This window comes from Pseudochaenichthys georgianus, chromosome 4 (genome assembly GCF_902827115.2).
Source record: "Pseudochaenichthys georgianus chromosome 4, fPseGeo1.2, whole genome shotgun sequence".
NCBI classification, from domain to species: Eukaryota; Metazoa; Chordata; class Actinopteri; order Perciformes; family Channichthyidae; genus Pseudochaenichthys; species Pseudochaenichthys georgianus.
Genome location: NC_047506.1, coordinates 27,172,498 through 27,194,200, shown reverse-complemented (window position 1 = coordinate 27,194,200; position 21,703 = coordinate 27,172,498).

Here is a 21,703-nt window from a genome sequence, read left to right as displayed (position 1 = left end):
AGGACAAGACGCAGTGGCGGCAGGAGCGGATTTCGAACTGGAGTTCCCCAGCACCCCCCTTGATCTGATGATCAGATGCACAGACCACTGCGCCACCCGTCCCGAGGTAATTATTCCTCATCCCTACAATAACCACACGGCCATCCAAGATCTCTCTTACCTGGTATTTATGCATTTTAGTGGTAGTGTTCATCTGTGTATGTTTAACCCTGCATCGCAGGTCATCGACCTGCAGATGCAGAGAAACTAGTCCATGCATTTGTTACTTCTAGGCTGGATTATTGTAACTCTCTATTATCAGGGAGTACTAAGAAGTCAATCAAGTCGCTTCAGCTGATTCAAAATGCTGCGGCTCGTGTACTAACCAGAGTTAGGAAAAGGGACCACATTACTCCTGTTCTGGCTGCCTTACACTGGCTCCCTATAGAACACAGGATAGAATTTAAAATTCTTCTTCTCGCCTACAAAGCCCTTAATGGGCAGGCGCCATCTTACCTTAAAGAACTCATTATACCCTACTGTCCTACTAGGGCATTGCGTTCCAAGAATGCAGGGTTGTTGGTTGTTCCTAGAATCTTTAAAAGTACAATGGGAGCCAGAGCCTTTTCTTATCAAGCTCCACATTTGTGGAATCAGCTTCCAGTTTGTGTTCGGGCGGCAGACACCCTATCCGTTTTTAAGAGTGCGCTTAAGACCTTCCTTTTTGATAAAGCTTATAGTTAGGGCTGATTAGATTCAGCCCCTAGTTTTGCTGATATAGGCTTAGTTTGTCGGGGGACATCTTACTTCTTCCTTCTCTCTGTCTATACCCGTGTACACTCATGTTCCGATTAACCCAGCTTCCCCAAATGTCTTTCTTTTTGGTGTCTATATACGCTGGGATCCGGAGTCATGGATGATCCTGCGGTCCTGTGTCCTGGATCGCGAGCGCTGGATCTTGAGTCGTGGCTGTGGTCCTGGATCATAGGTCCTGGATGGATATCCTCGTGGATTCATCTTCCTATTATACACACATGCATTTCCAAACATTTGGACTACCTATGTTGCAAATGTATTATCTTTTCAATTTACACACGGCATCTATTGCACGTCTGTCCGTCCTGGGAGAGGGATCCCTCCTCTGTTGCTCTCCCTGAGGTTTCTCCCATTTTTCCCTTTAAACTGGGTTTTCTTTGGAAGTTTTTCCTTGTACGATGTGAGGGTCTAAGGACAGAGGGTGTCGTATTGTCATACTGATATTCTGTACACACTGTGAAGACCACTGAGACAAATGTAACATTTGTGATATTGGGCTATATAAATAAACATTGATTGATTGATTGATTGATCGACCATCGTGTCGGCAATGTTTAGTGGTAGTGTTCACGTAAGCCCGGCGCTGATTCCGGCCGTCGACCTCCGGGTCAGCATCTTATGATGTACAGTAAGCCCGGCAGCGATTCCGGCCGTTGTTTAGTGGTAGTACGTAAGCCCGGCACTGATTTCGGCTCTCGGGTCAAGCATCTTATGGTGTACAGTAAGCCCGGCAGTGATTCCGGCCGTTGTTTAGTGGTAGTGATCTCGTAAATCCGGCGCTGATTCCGGCCGTCGACCTTTGGGTCAGCATCTTATGATGTACAGTAAGCGCGGCAGTGATTCCGGCCGATTGTTTAAATCCACATGTTAATCTCTCATTTCATCCATAGATCACCGCAGTCAGCCCACAAGGTAAGAAACTCATTACAGCTCAGTATGTCATACTTCACTTCTTTGGGGGTTTCATTGGAGCGGTTCTTTCCCTCCTGAATGATTATCCTGCAAACCGGGGCCTAATCGCCAAACACCATGCCATTCTCCTGTTGTATTATCATGGCAATCATTTCATTCATATGACGTGTAACAATAAATATGTATTCCATACATCACATCTCTCCGGTTTGAAATGAAAGCTTTAGCGCAAATTCAATAAGGAAGACCTAACAATGAGCCACTTACACGTCACTCTATTGCTCCCTCCCCCCTCATTAAATACGAGGGCGTCATCCCTCAGCAGCTGCACATGCTAAATTCCTTAAATGCCTGCTCTTCCTCCCTGTCAGTTGTCATTTCAGGTGACCACACGCAACCCACCTCCACCACTCTCGCCTCCCGTCTCCGTTTCATCGGAGCAGTTCTTTCCCTCCTGAATGATTATCCTGCAAACCGGGGCCTAATCGCCAAACACCATGCCATTCTCCTGTTGTATTATCATGGCAATCATTTCATTCATATGACGTGTAACAATAAATATGTATTCCATACATCACGTCTCTCCAATTTGAAATGCTATTTCTTCTCTCAAGCTTAAGTCAGATTTGTTAACCCCGATCCACCTCGCGTGCAAGCATTTCTTCCCTCTTTTGCCAGCTAATTTAGCCGTATGAGCCATGCAGGTGTAACGGGTCACAACCGTAAGCGACTCGTTATCGACTAGGAAACGGACAGGGAAGCATCCGAGTGTGTTTTCTGGCATTTATTCTGAGAACAAACACAACATGTCCTTTACATCTTTGTTGCACATCCTCAGCAATCCTCACTTCAGTGTGAGGGGAAAGCGGAAATGACATACAGGAAGTAGAAAACGATGTGGAACGAAAGTGTTCCCACGAGAAACATTACTCAAAAATATTAAGGAAACAATCACATAAAGATAAAATTCACAACCTATTGTAAATCGTAATTTATAAACTAATAATTATTTATACACATTTGTAACTCCGTTACACAGGCTTCAAAGATGCATCTGTCTCCATCTAGTCCTCAACATGCAGCTCTGTCATCTGACGAGAGGGAGGGCCAATTTGGGGCAGTTGGGGGCAAAATGTACTTTAATCACTCTGACAAGCTGCTGGTCACTCGTTGCGCCTGGTGCTGGTGAGGCTATACGTTCTTCCAGGTGATAATCCGATAATATCTCAAATAGGGACAACGGCCCTATAATCAAATAATTTATGTTTGTGATTTCCTCCGTCTGTGACCGTTTGATGTACCAACACCCACACGTTTTCAGAATTTAACAATAAAAGCATATAATGGGGACCCCAGTGGGGGCTGAAATAAAAACTCTGATCCTAAGGAACATAAATCCGGTGAGATATTTAGAAGGCAGCCAGCTGGGTAAGTGCCTCGCGTACAAAACCAAACAGGGTGGCGCTGTTAATGGCCAATTTATTTCACAGCCAACTTCCTTATTATCTTACATTCAACCCAACTTTAACCACTTTGGAAATGTAAATGAAAAACTCTGTGCTTCCATGAGTTATTTTCTCTGCTGCGCCTTCATCGAATTTGGGACATCTTATGTTATTGCTCTGCTTTTACTATATTGAAAAACAGTTAATGTCATTCTATTTGAATACCTGTTATTATAATTATGATTGTGTTGTTTAAAGGTCTAATCTAATGTATTTGTGTTTTGTAAAATAAAAAAAATGCTATTGAATGTGAAATTTAGAGATTTTGAAAATAATGGTGTCCATTCATGATTCTCTGACACTATACAGTGTTTTACGGTGACTGAGAGGTGCAATCGACAATCTCAAAGTGTGAAACACTTTAACAAAGCTTGAGACAAATTTACATTTTATAAAACAAAACTACATTAGCAAAACACTCTTACCAAAGAAAAAACGATTTACCATTAACAAAAACAAATTAACATTTCCCGAAACACTTTAACATTTGCCGAAACACTTTAACAAACTAGTGAATCAAACCGGAAAGGGAATGCCCATCATACCAGAAGTGAGGTGCAAGTGATTGACACAAACTTTGTTTGTTTTGGCGGATAGACCGCCGGTATGGACCTTTATGGTCGTTAAACATGTTTTGTCCATTCTGTGGAAACCACCTGGGCCAAGTGACATGGTTTTGCTCATCACGATATACTTTATCTTGCGCAAGAGATACGTTCTCGTGCACACGAGAAACTTACAGGTTCGCCAAGTAGGAAGTGGAGCTGTGCCTTTTACACACAGCCTTCGCTGTGTTTACCTTCATTAGACAGCTAAAGAGCGACTGCAGGCTGCTTCGTTATAGCCACACGCACCTCTACACACACACATCGAACTGCCCGATTATTACGCCTTATTATTCTATTTATGAAGGAGATGTCCGGTCAGCGGGGCGCGTGTGTGTGTGTGTGTGTGTGTGTGTGTGTGTGTGTGTGTGTGTGTGTGTGTGTGTGAGACACTGGCATTTGTTTTCAGAAGATATTAAGATACTGTCGTCCGTTCCGGTACTGCGGTCAACTCAGCCGTCTCTCGCGTTTGCTTGGTCAAATCAGCAGCTCTTCATTTTTGAGTGCGCAATTAATCGGGCCTTTACGGTAATCGCCGAGAAGCGGCACTGACAGTACAAGAGTAAAATAAGGCATGTTTTTTCTGCTTTATTTGCGATACAAATAATTTGTACCATAAGTTCTTAATAAAACTGACAAATGTTTGACTCAGTCCTAGTTTGACTGCTACCAACAATACAATGAAATGCACTTTTTGGGTAATACTCTCTCAAAGTACTATATTTGATGAGATAAAATGATTTTTAGCCATAAGTTCTTAATAAAATTGTTACTGTTGGACTCAGTACTTGTTAGACTACTACCACAAATACAGTGGCTTGAATTTGTTCTCAGGAGGGGAGTTTGACAGAGAATAGCTGAAAAAGTACACAGTAAAAGTAGTTCATTTTATTGTTGGTTAGCTAGTGGAGCCTTGCAGATGGGGCTGCTGCAGCCCCCTCAGCAATATGTCAATATGAAGTCAGATTGAAGAAATCGCCAAAAATTTGCTAATTATACCTATTTCCGTCCAGCGGGTCATATTGACCCCACCCCTTTTTGCGCTATTGATTTTGCGCATAAACATGACGTGTTGCTATAGCAACGGCTTTTGTCTACTGCGCTTCCTTATAGAGAGAGATAGATATATATTGATAGATAGTTATAAATAGAGAGCGAGATAGATAGTTATAGATAGATCGATAGTGTTACGGTGTGTGTAGGAAGCAGGACCCAAATGCAGATTAAAGTGACAAAAATAACTCCTTTATTTCAAGGCTAAACTATTAACAAAGACTGAACAGAACACTCACCGCAGACCAAGTCATTACACAAGACGAACCGACAAAGACAGACAGAAAAACCAGAACTTAAATACACACAAGACTAATCATACAAACAAGACACAGGTGAGGAGGGAGGAGAAAACACAGGGACACCAGGTGAACACAATCGGGTAAATTAGACACACCAGCGAAACTAACGACAGGGAACAACAGACAGATCTAGACAAGACAAAACACAACACATACAGATCGTGAGAGAGAGAGAGAGAGAGAGATTTATAGATAGTTATAGATTTATAGATAGTTATAGATAGATAGATAGATTTATAGATAGAGAGCCGCGGTCATATTTCCAAAATGGACAAAAGAAAGAGACTCATGAATGTTCAGGAGGCATTAGCGTTGCTAAACCGTCTGCACGAAGAAGAGTCTGATGGTGGGGAGGTGTCAGGACTGAGTGATGTGTCCTGGGTTTGTTCTGCCTCTGATGGGCCATCTGACAGCGATCCCGAGCCTCCGCGTAAAGTGAGGCCGTCCCATCCTGACCCTCCGCTTGAAGATGCGACTACTGATGTACCAGCCCATGCAGAAGGTAAGATACAAATATATAGGGATAGCTTATGCAACATAGGCTATTCCTCACTCACTTCAGTGTTCCTATCTGTCAAACACGCTCGGACACACACAGTGAAGCCACAAATCAATGCATTCTAATACCGGGTCAATTTGACCCTGGTGGCAGTTTTAGGTATAAAAAAGTCTCTGGCGGTTCTAGTGTTAACGACCATAAACACACTCGTACCTACCATCCATAGGTACCGGCGGTCTATCCGCCAAAACAAACGTAAGTTTGTGTCAATCACTTGCACGTCACTTATATTATGATGGGCATTCCCTTTCCGGTTTGATTCTCTAGTTCAGGGGTCGGCAACCTTTTTGATATGAAGTGCCATTTAAAAAAAAATTGTTATCAGCGTGCCAACCATCGATAATTATCAACGGGGGGGGGGGTTGAGGAGCTTGACGCTCTGAACTATCAGCAGGAGGACGGGGGGGAGCCTCGCTGCGGGGAAGCAGTGTGTGGACCTGTCAGCGCAACGTATGATGCCGAATTTAACAATAACATTTAAATAATTGGTTTAAACGGCATAATAATAAGGACGATCGTCCGTTCTGTGATTCACACATGTTGTGATATTAGGGTAATGCAGAGTGAGATGAGATCGCTGTTCCTTTAATAGAGAGAGAGAGAGAGAGAGAGAGAGAGAGAGGTGTGGCTTGTGCATGTGTGTGTGTGGATGGTAGAGCGACAGTGAGGGAACGTGTGTATTTTTCTGGAAGTGAAACGAGGAAGCAGAAAAACAGAGGTCTGTGATGTATTTTGTGAAACAGAAGAACAGCTAAATAAATGCAACGGCCTCCCAAGAAGAGCTCGCCTCTCTCCAGTCATTTAAGCTAAAGTGGGTTATTGAACCTGAAGCTTGTTGCTTCTGCCCTCCTCGACTACGGTCTGGGAGCCCACAGGAAAGTTCAGCACACAGATGGCCAGTCCGCCCCTTTGTAGCATATTATTTCGATGAGAGATGAGCAGATCGCCACTGGGCTTTCAACTAAAGACACAGCCACGCAAAAACTGCGGCATTTGTACCCCTGGCGGTTGCTGACCCCTGCTCTAGTTTGTGTTTCAGCAAATGTTAATATGTTTCGACACTTGTAAATTTGTCTCTAGCTTTGTAAAAGTGTTTCGCATCTTGTTAATTCGTTTTTGTTAATGTTAAATCGTATTTTTTTTGGTAAAAGTGTTTTGCTAATGTAATTTTGTTTTATAAAATGTAAATTTGTTTTATTAAATGTACATTTTATAAAACAAATTCACAATTACATCTCAGCCACCGTAGTATTTCCTTGAACATATGAAATACTTACTGAAGTAAAAAGATGTAAAATCTGTGCAACAGAACGTAGATTCTGCATATTATTTTATAATTTGTCTACGTTTGTATTCATTGCTTCTGATGTACATGCAACAATTGAATAAAAAGGTTACAAAAATAAATCCAATTCTGAAATTAAAAGTACAGTCTGTATCTTTTGGCAGCAAATGTTCTTATCTAGTCTCTACCCAATTCTTGTAATGAAGAATAAAATGGAAATAGAAATTCATGCCCAAAGGAAACAAGAGTCGAAACAGAGAGGAACATCTGTAATAACTTTTAGAATTGTCCACATTTTACTTCAACTGTATTATATCCAATCTGTTCCAAAGAAAGAGCCTTTCTTTAAATGAAAAATTACTGTTCACTTAGTCATTGAGGGGTGAATCATGGGGCAGCGCGAGTGTTTTCCACCCAGGGAGGAGATTAAACTTCCTTCTGTCAATATTAAAAGCTCATCTGAGGCTTTTGGAGAGATTGGAACATCCGTCTGCAGGATTTCATCATCGCAGTCTGGAGGAAATAAGGTTAGAGCCTCCCTATTGTCTTCACACAGCCAGTATATGTTATTGCATCTATGGCAGACATATCAGGTTTTGGTCTTGTGAAGGCTCACAAGATGTTCTGCCTTTGCCTCTCTACTTGGTCGGGCCGCTCACTTGTCAGCCTCACACATAGATATAAAAAGGGACCTATACAATACGTACAATCAACCATGAAGACACAAACTCAAGTGCATTAGCTTTCAATGAGCTAATTCTTTTTAAAAGCCTAGGAATTCTATCTTGCTGTAATACTTTCTTTATACTGAAATACATATGATTTTGTGCATATAGTGCTGAAATAAAAAACGTTTTAACTTTTTCTGGGACAGCAGACATCTTTTCAAGTCAGGAGTGAAATTGTTTATCTCTAACATATTCAACTGCCTGCGTCATCAATCTGTTCCCTCTGCCAAGGACAAGAGGCAAGAGGAATCAAAACAGGAGAAAGACACAACACATCGCTCAGAAAACCCTGAAGAATTATCACTGCACCCGCCTGAGGAATGTTCTGATTATGGGAGACATATGAGACACACTGAGGAGTCTCCACCGCCCGTCACCCCCCACCTGTCAACGCCTTTGAGGATACTTCGTTCACCCTTTCACCCTCGCCCACCCTCCTGGAGATCGTTGAACACATGAAGGAGATACAGAGGGTTGGCACCGATTCCTTCCTGGAGTTCAAAGACCAAACTAAGGCGATACGCAGGGCTGGCAGCATGTCCTTTACCCCCGCTCCTCAACGACGCCCACCAAAATCACCGCGGAGACACGCACCATCTCCTCCGTCTTCATCACCGCGCCTACGTCAACCACCTCACCACCCTGGCAGCATGTCCTCTACCCCCGCACCATCTCCCCCGTCTCCATCACCGTGCCTACGTCAACCACCTCCCCTCCCTTCAAGAAAGCATCTGCAGTCTCCGAAGCCTGATACGAATGTGTGTGTACAAAACACAACAAACTCTCACTGATATGTGTGGGGTCCAGGCTCAAGGGCGTATGGCACTCTCCACTCTTTCCAGGACATGTCGGGGCCCTGCCTGCCAGTAGTGTGGTGTCTAGACAGTTGTGTTAAGTTAATTTATTTAGTTCAGTCCTTTTGTCTTTTGCCTTGTCTTGTGATTTCCTGTTTTATTTTGTAGTAACCGTTCCCTCTCGTTTCAGAGCATTCCTGCCCTGGTGTGTTTTTCCCGCCAGTGTGATTGTCAGCCCCTCCCTTAATTGTTGCCACCTGTGTGTATATATAGTCTGGGTCTCCCTTTGTCTTGTGTCAGTTCGTCTTGTCTTGTCAAGCCTGCCAGTCATCCCTTGATCGTGTGAAGTATATTTTTGATAGTCCATGTAGATGTTTTTTGGTTTAGAGTTTTTGATCCTCCAAGTGAGCGTTTTGTGTTTGACCTTAATTAAAAGACCTTGTTAATTCTGATCTGTTTCTGGTGTTGTGCGTTTGGGTCCTGAGCCTCGTAACATTCTTAACAGTACGAACTGACCAAAGAATGGACCCAGCCGACCCAGACAGGTTCAGAGCAGCTCTGCGCTCACAAGGCACGCTTTTGTCTCAGCATGACGATCAGCTGAAATGAATTGACCAGGGAGTGAGAGAATTGAGTGGTCTCCCCTTTGCAGATCACTCGGACTGTTTACTGATTCCCTTAAAAAGATTTTTGATCGTACAGCACCAGGGAGAGAAGCGGCTAAAGCTCTAGTTCAACTCAAGCAAAGAAATCAAAGAGTGTCTGATTATGCCATAGAGTTTAGGACAATAGCAGCAGACAGTGGCTGGAATGATCTGGCCTTGCTGGACGCCTTTGTAAATTGACTTTCAGGCCTTGTCAAAGATCACTTAGTCCCATTAGATCTTCCAGAAGATTTAGACTCTGTGATTGCTCTGGCTATACGAATAGATAATAGGCTCTGGGATAGACAAAAAGAAAGAGAACATCCTGCAGTTCGTTCACCAAGCTCCAGGGGGCCTCCTCGTGGCATCCGGATGGGGGAGGATTCTTTTCCAGGGGTCTGGATCAAGCCTCCTTTGACAACGCCATCCACCACATCAGAGGAACCCATGCAACTTGGCCGAGCAAGACTTTCACTGGAGGAGCGGGAACGGCGCCTCCGCCAGGGCCTGTGTTTCTACTGCGGGCATCGTGGACACCTGATGGCCGCTTGCTCACTAAAAGACGGGGCTCCCCAGGCAAGAGGAGGGCGCTGGTGAGCCGACTAACTTCTGACTACTCTCCTCGTACGCTGACTCCTATCCAAGTAAAATTAGGTAAGAAAACCTTAACACAGAATGTTCTCATTGATTCAGGAGCAGACGAAAGTTTTATGGACTGGAATTTTGCCAAAAGCTTGAACATTGTCACCATGCCCTTAGCTCAACCTTTAAATGCCAGCGCCCTTGATGGAAGATTATTGTTTCAAGTCACTCAACACACAGAACCCGTCCAGGTTATCATAAATCACAACCACACAGAATTCATGACATTCCATTTATTCGACTCCGCACAACACCCTATGATTTTAGGCTTTCCATGGTTGAAAATACATAACCCTCACATTGACTGGTGTTCTGGTAGGGTGAAGGGTTGGGGAAGAGAATGTAATCGTACATGTGTGGTTTCACCAGGAGAAGTTGAAGGGCTGTCTGTAGGAAGGGTTACTTCAGGTAGTGAGGTGGAGACGAAGGAAGTAACTCATGACCATGCCTCTGACTTACCAGACCTGCCCAATGTTCCCTCCTGTTACCACAACCTTAGGGAGGTTTTCAGTAAGACTCGGGCCTCTACGTTGCCTCCTCATCGACCTTATGACTGTGCAATTGACTTACTACCAGGTGCCCCCATTCCCAAGGGACGTCTATACTCAATTTCTGGTCCTGAAAGACAATCTATGACGGATTACATTGACTCATCTCTGAAGGCGGGCCTCATTCGTCCATCGTCATCTCCTGCTGGCGCCGGATTTTTCTTCGTGGGTAAAAAAGACGGATCCCTCCGACCCTGCATAGACTACTCTCCCCTGAATGATATAACGGTAAAAAACAGGTACCCTCTCCCCCTCATTTCCACTGCTTTTGAACTGTTAAAAGGAGCTAAGATCTTCACTAAACTTGACTTGAGGAATGCCTGTCACTTGGTCAGAATAAGGGAGGGGGACGAATGGAAGACTGGATTCAATACCCCCAGTGGCCACTATGAATACTTAGTAATGCCATTTGGGCTAACTAATGCTCCTGCTGTATTTCAGGCTCTTGTGAATGACGTGCTCAGACAATATTTGAATCATTTTGTGTTTGTCTACCTGGATGATATATTGATATTTTCTCCTGATGAAGAGTCCCATGTTCAGCATGTCCGCCAGGTCCTCCAAGGCCTTCTGGAAAACCAACTATTCGTGTAGGCTGAGAAATGTGAATTTCACAAGACCTCTGTCTCATTCCTGGGCTTCATCATTGCTCCGGACCAGGTCAAGATGGATCCAAGCAAGGTCAGTGCTGTCGCAAATTGGCCCACACCCACCAACAGGAAGAAGGTACAGCAATTTCTCGGTTTTGCTAACTTCTACAGACGTTTCATAAGACATTTTAGCTCCATAGCTGCACCTCTCCACTCACTCACCTCAACCCATGTTCAGTTGTTGTGGACTCTACAGGCCGACAAATCTTTCCAGGAATTGAAAAGACGGTTTACCTCTGCTCCTGTTCTCATCACTCCTGATTCACTACGGCAGTTTGTGGTGGAGGTAGATGCTTCCAATGATGGAGTTGGGGCTGTGTTGTCACAACGTTCAGCCAAGGACAGCAAACTTCACCCATGTGCATTTCTTTCACGTAAGTTAACACCTGCTGAACGCAACTATGATGTAGGCAACAGAGAACTTTTGGCAGTCAAAACAGCGCTTGAGGAATGGAGACACTTTCTGGAGGGGTCAGAGCAACCATTCATAGTCTGGACGGATCATACAAATCTTGAGTACATCCGAAAAGCTAAGAGACTGAACTCACGTCAGGCAAGATGGGCTTTGTTCTTCACTCGTTTTAACTTTTCCTTGTCATTTAGACCCGGTTCACAAAATGTCAAGCCAGATGCACTTTCTCGTGTTTTTGATCCTGAACCCTCGGCAAAGGAACCAAAGCTCATCCTTCCACTAAACTGTGTGGTTGGAGCGGTAACTTGGCCAATAGAAACAGAGGTGAAACGAGCTAACGGTGTGAGCCCGACACCTAGGGGTTGCCCCCCAAATAGGTTATTTGTTCCTCAAACTGTGCGTCCTAAGGTCATTCAATGGGCTCACACCTCGCTGCTCACCTGCCATCCTGGGGTAAAAAAACATGTACGTCATTAAGCAACGGTTCTGGTGGACATCTATGGAGAAGGATGTCAAGGAGTATGTGGCCGCCTGTACCATCTGCGCCAGGAATAAGTCCTCTTCCAGGCCCCAGATGGGTCTGCTCAGGCCGTTGCCTATCCCCAGTCGGCCCTGGTCTGACATCTCAGTGGATTTTGTCACCGGACTGCCAGAATCCAAAGGTAACACCACCGTCCTCACGGTGGTGGATAGATTCTCTAAAATGACACATTTTATTGCTTTGCCTAAACTGCCATCGGCCAAAGAAACGGCTGAAGTGTTGTTGTTTGTCGTCTCCACGGTTTTCCCAGGGACATCGTGTCGGACCGGGGTTCTCAGTTTGTCTCCCGTTTCTGGAGGGAGTTTTGCAGCCTCATCGGGACCTCTGTCAGCCTCTCTTCCGGATACCATCCCCAATCAAATGGACAAACGGAGAGACTGAATCAAGAACTGGAAACCTGCCTCCGGTGCCTGGTGTCCCAAAACCCAGCTTCTTGGAGTAAACATCTCACGTGGGTAGAATACGCCCACAACTCATTGCCTACCTCTGCCACCGGATTGACTCCGTTCCAGTGCGTCTACGGTTACCAACCTCCCATGTTCTCCGAGACAGAGAAAGAAGTCATGGTTCCCTCGGCACACGCATTGGTCAGGCGCTGTCATGGCATTTGGGCTTCAGCACGTCGGGTCCTCCTTAGGACTTCGGCCCGCATGAAAAAAGCGGCTGATCGGCATCGCCGTCCTGCACCTGTGTACAGACCGGGTCAGGAATTGTGGCTATCCACCAGAGACTTGCCCCTGAACGTAGTCTCTAGGAAGCTGGCACCAAGATTTGTAGGGGTTAAAAGTGTATTAACCCTGTGTCTGTTCGTTTGCGCCTGCCTAGATCACTCAGAGTCCATCCAACATTCCACGTAAGCAAACTCAAGCCGGTCAAGGAAAGCAAAATGGTTCCCGCTTCCAAGCCCCCCCCCCCCTCCTCCCAGGATCATTGATGGAGGTCTGGTCTACACTGTCAAGCGTCTGCTGAAGGTCAGAAAACGAGGAAGGGGTCAGCAGTTTTTAGTGGACTGGGAGGGTTATGGACCGGAAGAGCGGGAATGGATCCCATCTAGCTTCATAGTGGACCAGAACCTGATAAAGGATTTTTACAAAAGCCATCCTGAACTCGCTGGGCCGTCCGGAGCCGTCCGTAAAGGAGGGGGTACTGTGGTGTCTAGACAGTTGTGTTAAGTTAATTTATTTAGTTCAGTCCTTTTGTCTTTTGCCTTGTCTTGTGATTTCCTGTTTTATTTTGTAGTAACCTTTCCCTCTCGTTTCAGAGCATTCCTGCCCTGGTGTGTTTTTCCCGCCAGTGTGATTGTCAGCCCCTCCCTTAATTGGTGCCACCTGTGTCCCCTTACCTAGTGTGTATATATAGTCTGCGTATCCCTTTGTCTTGTGTCAGTTCGTCTTGTCTTGTCAAGCCTGCCAGTCATCCCTTGATCGTGTGAAGTATATTTTTGATAGTCCATGTAGATGTCTTTTGGTTTAGAGTTTTTGATCCTCCAAGTGAGTGTTTTGTGTTTGACCTTGTTAATTCTGATCTGTTTCTGGTGTTGTGCGTTTGGGTCCTGAGCCTCGTGACATTCTTAACAAGTAGCTTTGCCGATATCTGTGTTGATAGTTAATAGATTAAGATCGGTGAATCATCTTAGAAACAGGAAGCGCCCAAACGTTTGTGTGAGTTGATCTAATTTAGCAGTGATTCCATGTCAGCCACAGCTTGTTACACAAACATGACTGATAGTGTGTTTAACAAACTTAAACTAGCTTTATTAAATGTCAGGTCTTTGGGAGGAAAAACATTTTTAATCAATGATTTTATCACTGAGCACAATCTCGATTTTATGTTTTTAACAGAAACTTGGATTGAACAAAATAACAGTGCAGCTATTCTTATCGAATCAACCCCTCCCAACTTTAGTTTTATGAGTCAGGAAAGAATGCATAAGAAAGGGGGTGGAGTTGCTATTCTGTTCAATGATTCCCTTCAATGCAGGAAGACATCGTATGGAAACTTTGATTCTTTTGAATATGTGGCCCTTCAGCTGAAATGCTCCCCTCGAGCTCTGTTCCTAAATATCTATAGACCACCCAAATACTGTGCAAGCTTTTTTGATGACTTTACTGAACTGCCGTCTATAGTGTGTATTGACTTTGACCGTCATTGTTGGTGATTTTAACATCCATGTTGACAACCCCCAGGACAGAGGGGCTAAAGAACTGTTTTGTGTTCTTGATAGCTATGGACTGACTCAGCATGTGACGGAGCCCACGCACAATAATGGGCACACTCTGGACTTAATTATCTCAAAGGGTCTGAATATCTCTAAGGTTGTGGTGACTGATGTTGCACTGTCTGACTATTCCTGTGTTTTCTTTGAGAGCTCTATTTCTGTTCACACAAATGTTCAAAAAGAGGTAACCACAAAGCGATATTTAACTGAAAATACTAGGGAAATGTTTACTCAGAATTTTTCTACCACACTTGCCCCTGCTAACACCTCAGTAAATGAGCTAGTAGATCATTTTAATTCAAAAATTAAAAATGTTATAGATGCCATTGCTCCAATTAAGGTAAAGGAAGTGACTGGGAAGAAAATATCTCCATGGAGAAAGGTCATGACCGTGAAAAAAGAGAATGTCGAAAAGCTGAACGCAGGTGGCGAAAAACAAATCTCCAGGTTCACTTTGACATTTATAAAGAGAGACTTGGCCTTTATAATTTGGAATTGAAAAACGCACGACAATCGTTCTTCTCTGACATCATTACCAAAAACAAAAACAACGCACGTGCCTTGTCTGCTACCGTCGACAGACTAACTAACCCCCCAGTGTCAGTAGCCTCTGAATTTCTATCCACCAGGGCGTGCAATGATTTTGCCTCCTTTTTCACTGACAAAATTCAGAAAATCAGACAAGCAGTCAGTACCTCTGCATCAGGAACAGCAAATGTGTTGTCTCTGTGTCCACTTAACATCAATTCAGACATCATGACACAATTCCATCAGATTAATGATAAAAACCTAGAGGACATTATACAACTTCTGAAATCCTCCTCCTGCTGCCTTGATATTATTCCAACAGGATTTTTCAAATATGTTTTGCCTTGCATGGCCTCAGAACTACTTCATATACTGTAGTAAACAAATCTCTTCACTCAGGTATTTTTCCTCAGGCCCTGAAAACTGCAGTCATTAAACCGCTCTTAAAAAAGAATAACCTAGATGCTTCAGCAATGAACAATTACAGGCCCATATCAAACCTCCCATTTCTAGGTAAAATCATTGAAAAAGTTGTTTTTCAACAGTTGAGTAATTTCTTGCATTTAAATAACTGTTTCGATGTGTTCCAGTCAGGCTTTCGTCCAAACCACAGCACTGAGACTGCTCTTGTAAAGGTATTTAATGACATCCACTTAAACACAGACAGTGGCAGAACTTCAGTGTTAGTATTATTAGATCTCAGTGCTGCGTTTGACAATGTTGACCACAGCATATTACTAGACCTGTGTCCTGGATCGAGAGCGCTGGATCTTGAGCTGTGGCTGTGGTCCTGGATGGATATCCTCGTGGATTCATCTTCCTATTATACACACATGCATTTCCAAACATTTGGACTACCTATGTTGCAAATGTATTATCTTTTCAATTTACACACGGCATCTATTGCACGTCTGTCCGTCCTGGGAGAGGGATCCCTCCTCTTTTGCTCTCCCTGAGGTTTCTCCCATTTTTCCCTTTAAACTGGGTTTTCTTTGGAAGTTTTTCCTTGTACGATGTGAGGGTCTAAGGACAGAGGGTGTCGTATTGTCATACTGATATTCTGTACACACTGTGAAGACCACTGAGACAAATGTAACATTTGTGATATTGGGCTATATAAATAAACATTGATTGATTGATTGATTTAGCAGGTATAGTTTTAACATTTTCACAATCGTTTAGCCTGTTAGTATTTAGTTATTTGCATTGAATAAAGCCACACTACAGGCTAATGGGAACATCATCAGTTGTGAAAAAATGAGACATTCTGAGCAGGTGATCGAAATATGTATTGCATTTTGAGCCTTTGAGGGAGATTTAAATGCAAATCAACTTACATTTGTAATTTAATTTTCGACTGAATAAGTGCCTTTTTTGTCCCCAGGATATTATATGCATTCATATTCATTAAAAGTATCTGCACAATGCATTATATTATCAAGCAGTGTCAGCACTTTGCACTCATTGGAATTTGAAGATACCATATGAAGAACCTTAACAGAGGCTATACAAAAACGATTTTAATTTATCACAACAATGAATTATGGTTAGAATCTTTGAGTGACAATTGCAGTTTCTTAAAACAAAACAATATTTTTTTTCATCCTTCAGAAATTCAAAATATCTTATCTTTTATACATGTTATAGTTGAAATACAAATTGCAGTTATGCCCAAAAGGTATTTACTCAGTCCTATTGAACTTGTACTTGGGGGTAAACCACAATTATGCTATTTTCCATTTTGTATCATAATGTAATATGACTGAGAATCCCATCTTCAACACTTCTGTTGTTAAAATATGTATTACTGTTAACTGTTATTTCTTCTTTAAGATTGACACATTTAAGCTGCTTAGTGCCCTTATGCTATATTACAAGTATTATGCAATGAATTCATCTAATTATCATTTTTATATTCTTTTTTTTTACATATTTATGCTAATATGAACTAATTATTTTGCTTATTGTCATCATCCTCTATTTACAAAAAATGTAAATTAAAAAATGACCTGAGATTGACCATGACACATTTTGATAGTTAAACGTGTTATCAGATACTCTGCTGGAAAAAGAGAAATAATTAAGTTACATTTAGAAAAGACACAACATACAAATGGCAATGATACATTTGTATAGCTAAAGTGATGCATAGTACTGTATGGCTAAAATAAATTAGAATTGAATCACATTAACTCTGAACTGACCCAAATTGGGGGAAAAAAACGAATATCATGGTATACAAAGGGCTGATTCATCGCAGCACTGCTGTACTCAATTACAGATTGTGCAGGTGCAACTAATAAACTGGTAACTCAATATAGGATTCACCTTTTAGTTTTCTCCCAATCCCCTTGGAAACCAGCATCATTTCAGGGGCTGCACCTTATCTAAGAATCAGTATTTCTTCCAGTGAAGGAGCTGTGTGGGCAGGATTGTTTTTCTGGCACCAATCGGTAACACAGCTGTATTATTCTGAGCAGAGATCCTGTTGCACCAGAGGATCACAAGCTTGGCAGGATGACCACTATGAAAAGGCTCTGGTCATCCGTGAGCAGAAAGCCTCCGGCAACAACATTCCCCAGGAGAGGAAGCTGGCAGAGAAGAGGAGAATAATCAAGTCGCTGTGTCCTGATTGCTGAGTGTGATTACATGATGGAGAGTTACCTGCAGCACCTTTTGTTGGGGGGCTTTTGTTACACGGCAGGTCTGAGGCCCCATTTAATCACCATCGACCCATCCTTCGTCATATTTCTGTGAATAGGTTTTCTTTTATCCGTGACATTTAAGAAAAACTCAGTTCTCATTCATAACACTCCGTTCGATGTCTCACTATGGGATGCGCCTCAACGCGTATGCAAACAGAAGCATCAATCTCATTACGCCAATCCTGATTGGCTGGTGATCTTGACGTCTACGTCAGGGAATCCACCCACCCTTTAAGTAGCTTGCGCTACGTCGCAGCGTCATTCAAACACCTCTTCTCGCTTCAGAGCACATCTCGAATATCAGTAGCCGGGCTAGCTTAACGGTCCACAGACTGAACCCAAGCTAACATTCGGTCGACGGGCGCTTGCCGGTTACTTTTTTTACATTAACTTTTATTAAATATATTAATATACAGTTAATATTGTAATCTGCCCCGCCGTTTTTTCTTTCGAAATAACGGTAAGGTTTGATTTTTTTCTTCAAACAGTAACATACCTGTTGCTAGTTTATCCCTCCGCGCCGACACCACGGCGAGCGGGGACGGACTCTTCTCTCCCTCACACCAGAGGAGACGGAGATAAGAAAGATATTAACACACCAGTTAATATTTTTTAAAGAAAAATCTACCCCGTCGTTTTTTCCTTTCGGAATAACGATAAGGTTGGATTTTTTTCGGTAGCATACCTGTTACTAGCTTGTCCTGCCGCGCCGACACCCCGGCAAACAAGGATGGACCCTTCTCTCCCTCACACCAAAGGAGTCGGAGGCTCGGAGGCTCGGCTCGGAGGCTGCGGGTTTAGGATCTCGGGCACGGACTCACACCAGGTCTGCTCGTCCTGCCTTGGGCTGGAACACGCCCAGGAAGCTATCGATACCCCCGGTTCGTGCAGGCATTGTGCCCGCTTCACCATCAAGAGCCTCCGCCGACGGCTTCATGTCCGTTGATTCGCCGGCCGGCAATCGGGACATGGTGGCAACCGCCGCGGAGATTGAGCCCCGCGCTGTGTCAGTCTGGGGCTCAACAATGGCGGTAGCCGCGGAATCTGAGCCCCGCGCCGTGTCAGGCTGGGGCCCGGTGGTGGCAAGAGCCGCGAGAGCGGAGCCCCGCGCTGTGTCAAGCTGGGGCTCCCAACTGGACCTCACCGTGGTTCCACCCGCGGAGGATGTCCTACAGCTGGATTATATGGAGGAGGATGAAGAGGATGCCTCTGAGCTCCTCTTATCCGACTCCGATGAGCACGAAGATGACATCTTCGTTTCATCTGCCCAGGCTGCCAAGCCGGAGGCGATGTCCGCTCCCCCGGGCGAAAGCACACCAGCTTCGCCCTGCCTCAGTATGGACTTAAAGACCATGTGCCAACGCGCTGCGTCCAGGCTGGACATCCCCTGGCCTGAAGTGGCCAAGGACACCTCCAGTCTATCCAGAGATGCTGGATGAGGTGTCGGTCTCGTGGAGAGACCACCCTTTCAGCAACAAGGCCCCAATCTAGGGTGCATCCTCTTTGGACTGTGTCGGCATGTTGAAGCTCGGCCTGTTCCGCATGCCGCCCATGGAACCGCTGGTGGCAGCCCACCTCCAACCGCGGCTGGCTTCGGCACCGAGCAGGAACCCCACGCTACCGGCAAAGGCAGACCGCTTCCAGTCAGCAATGACCGAACGAGCCTATAAAGCCGCAGCTTTGTCCGCCAGGGCGCTCAACGTCTCCTCGCTGCTGACCGCCTACCAGGCGCAGCTCTGCGAGGACATGACGATCAAACCTGAGCCTGCCGTGTGGGACGAAATCGCAGCGATCATGGACATTTGCCTCCGTGTGCAGCGCTGTGCAGTCCAAGCCACGGGCAAAGCACTGGGCATAATGGTGGTACAGGAGAGAGCCAGGTGGCTTACCCTGACGAACCTTCCAGACCGGGAAAAAGAGGACGTCTTGGACATGCCTATTGTTCCCGAGGGCATATTTGGCTCCGCTCTAGCTTCGATGCAGCAGCGGTGTGAATCCAAAAAGAAGGAGGATGAGGCTCTCCAGCTTTATCTTCCCCAAAGGGTCCAGCCGCCGCCTTCAACGGCCCCGCGGCAGTCCTTCGCTCAGGCTGCCTCACGTCCTGCCCATTTCAAGATCCCGAAACAGCAGAGGCCACAGCCTGCCCGGGTCTCCAGCCCAGACACGAGGCGAGGACGAGCTGGCCAAGAAAGTCTCCGGTTCCGGCAGCAGCCGCTCAGGCACAGCCGGCCCAGACTTTCAGCCACCAGACGAGGAAGAAGAAGAGGGCGGCCTGACAGCCTCCTCTCCTCTCATCGATAAAGTAGCTGGAAGTTCCCTGTTCTCCAGCTCCAGAACACGTTCCAGTGTTAGATGCTCATGTGTTTCCGGGGCGCAACCATGCCCCCATCTTCCCGCCGCCTCGAGTGATGTCAGAACGTCATCCTCAAGTTCGCGCCATGAGGGAAATGGACTTAACATCAACAACAGCAAGCTCCGCTGCTCGTTTAAGTCACACAAACACATGTCATCACTATTGTCTTTTAATAAATCATTTCCACTGTCGTTTCCAGGCTTAAAGCCAAGGGCGCAGTCAATAAAAATGAAAAGAAAAACAATAAAAACAATAAACAGTCTGACGTCTACCCCCCTTCTAAGAGTGGCTGCTACCTCTCTCAGAAGGCGGACGATGGACGGGGCTGTGAAGGCATCACCGCCACGCGCATGCGTAGTGTCGACCGGGGTTGTCAACCTGGGGTTGTCAACCTGGGGTTGTCAACCTGGGGTACCACCGTGTTCAGACACTAGAGGGCCCCATAACACAACAAATAAAGACACAGAGGGCAGACGACAGAGATGTGACATCTCCACTCGCTTTGAGAAGCGAAAAGTGGAGGATGCTCACAGATTCTGCTTGGGTTTTCAAGACAATAACACAGGGTTACAGACTCCAATTCGCTGTCACCCCCCCTCACTTTTCAGGCATTCTGCATTCGCAAGCCCGGGGAGAGTCGGCCCATATTCTAGAGCAAGAGATCCTCTCGCTACTAGACAAGAAGGCTATATCTATAATACCCTCCGAACAGAGTCAGAGCGGCTTTTATTCCAAGTATTTCCTCGTTCCCAAACGGGGAGGGAACGGGATTCAGCCTATACTAGATTTGAGGGCTCTGAACAAATATCTCAAAAGATACAAATTCAGAATGCTCACTCACATTATCTCTGTTGCGTCTCGTGCGCCAAAAGGATTGGTTCACATCAGTCGACCTGAAAGACGCGTATTTCCACATCCCAGTATATTATCCACACAGGAAATATCTGAGGTTCGCCTTTCAGGGTGTCTGTTACGAGTACAGAGTACTTCCCTTCGGTCTGTCTCTCAGCCCACGAGTGTTTGTACGGTGTACGGAAGCCGCGATAGCCCCGTTAAGACAACAGGGTATTCGCCTGGCAACTTATCTGGACGATTGGCTCCTTCTCGCACAGTCGGAGCAAGAGGCTATTACGCAGACGAATGTCCTCGTAAAACACCTGCTCGACCTGGGTTTCGTAATAAACACAGAAAAGAGCATGTTGTCCCCAGCCCAGACTGTACTCTTCCTGGGCCTACGCCTGAATTCGGTGCCGTTTACAGCCCGCCTGTCAGCAGAGAGAGTGAAAGCCTTCAGGGCTTGCCTCGCTCATTTCCAGCCACGCAAATATGTTCTCTTCAGATCATGTCTGCGGTTACTGGGGCTCATGGCGTCAGCCATCCTGGTGGTACGACTGGGACGCTTACACATGAGGGAGTTTCAGCGCTGGGTAGCTGCCCTCAGACTGGACCCCGTGCGTCATGGCGCGCGGAGAATGATGGTCACTATGAAATGGCACTGCGCCACTGGCTGCACCCGACTTTTCTAGTACGGGGCGTGCCTATGGGTGCTGTCCTATCGCGGAAGGTGGTCACCACAGACGCATGTCTGACGGGCTGGGGGGGTATATACGAAGGTCGACCTGTGAGGGGTCTCTGGAGCAGAGACCTTCAACGGTCACACATCAATTATCTGGAGCTTTTCGCGGTGTTCCTCACCCTGAAACACTTTCTGCCTTTTCTCAGAGGACATCATGTCCTCGTGAGGACAGACAACACAACCACAATATCGTATTATAAACCGCCAAGGGGGTTTGCGTTCTCTCCAGTTACACATGCTGGCACGCAAACTGATCATATGGAGCTGCGGACGTCTCCTCTCTCTGAGAGCTACGCACGTACCAGGAGTGATGAACCTCGGGGCAGATCTGCTGTCCAGAGGTGCACC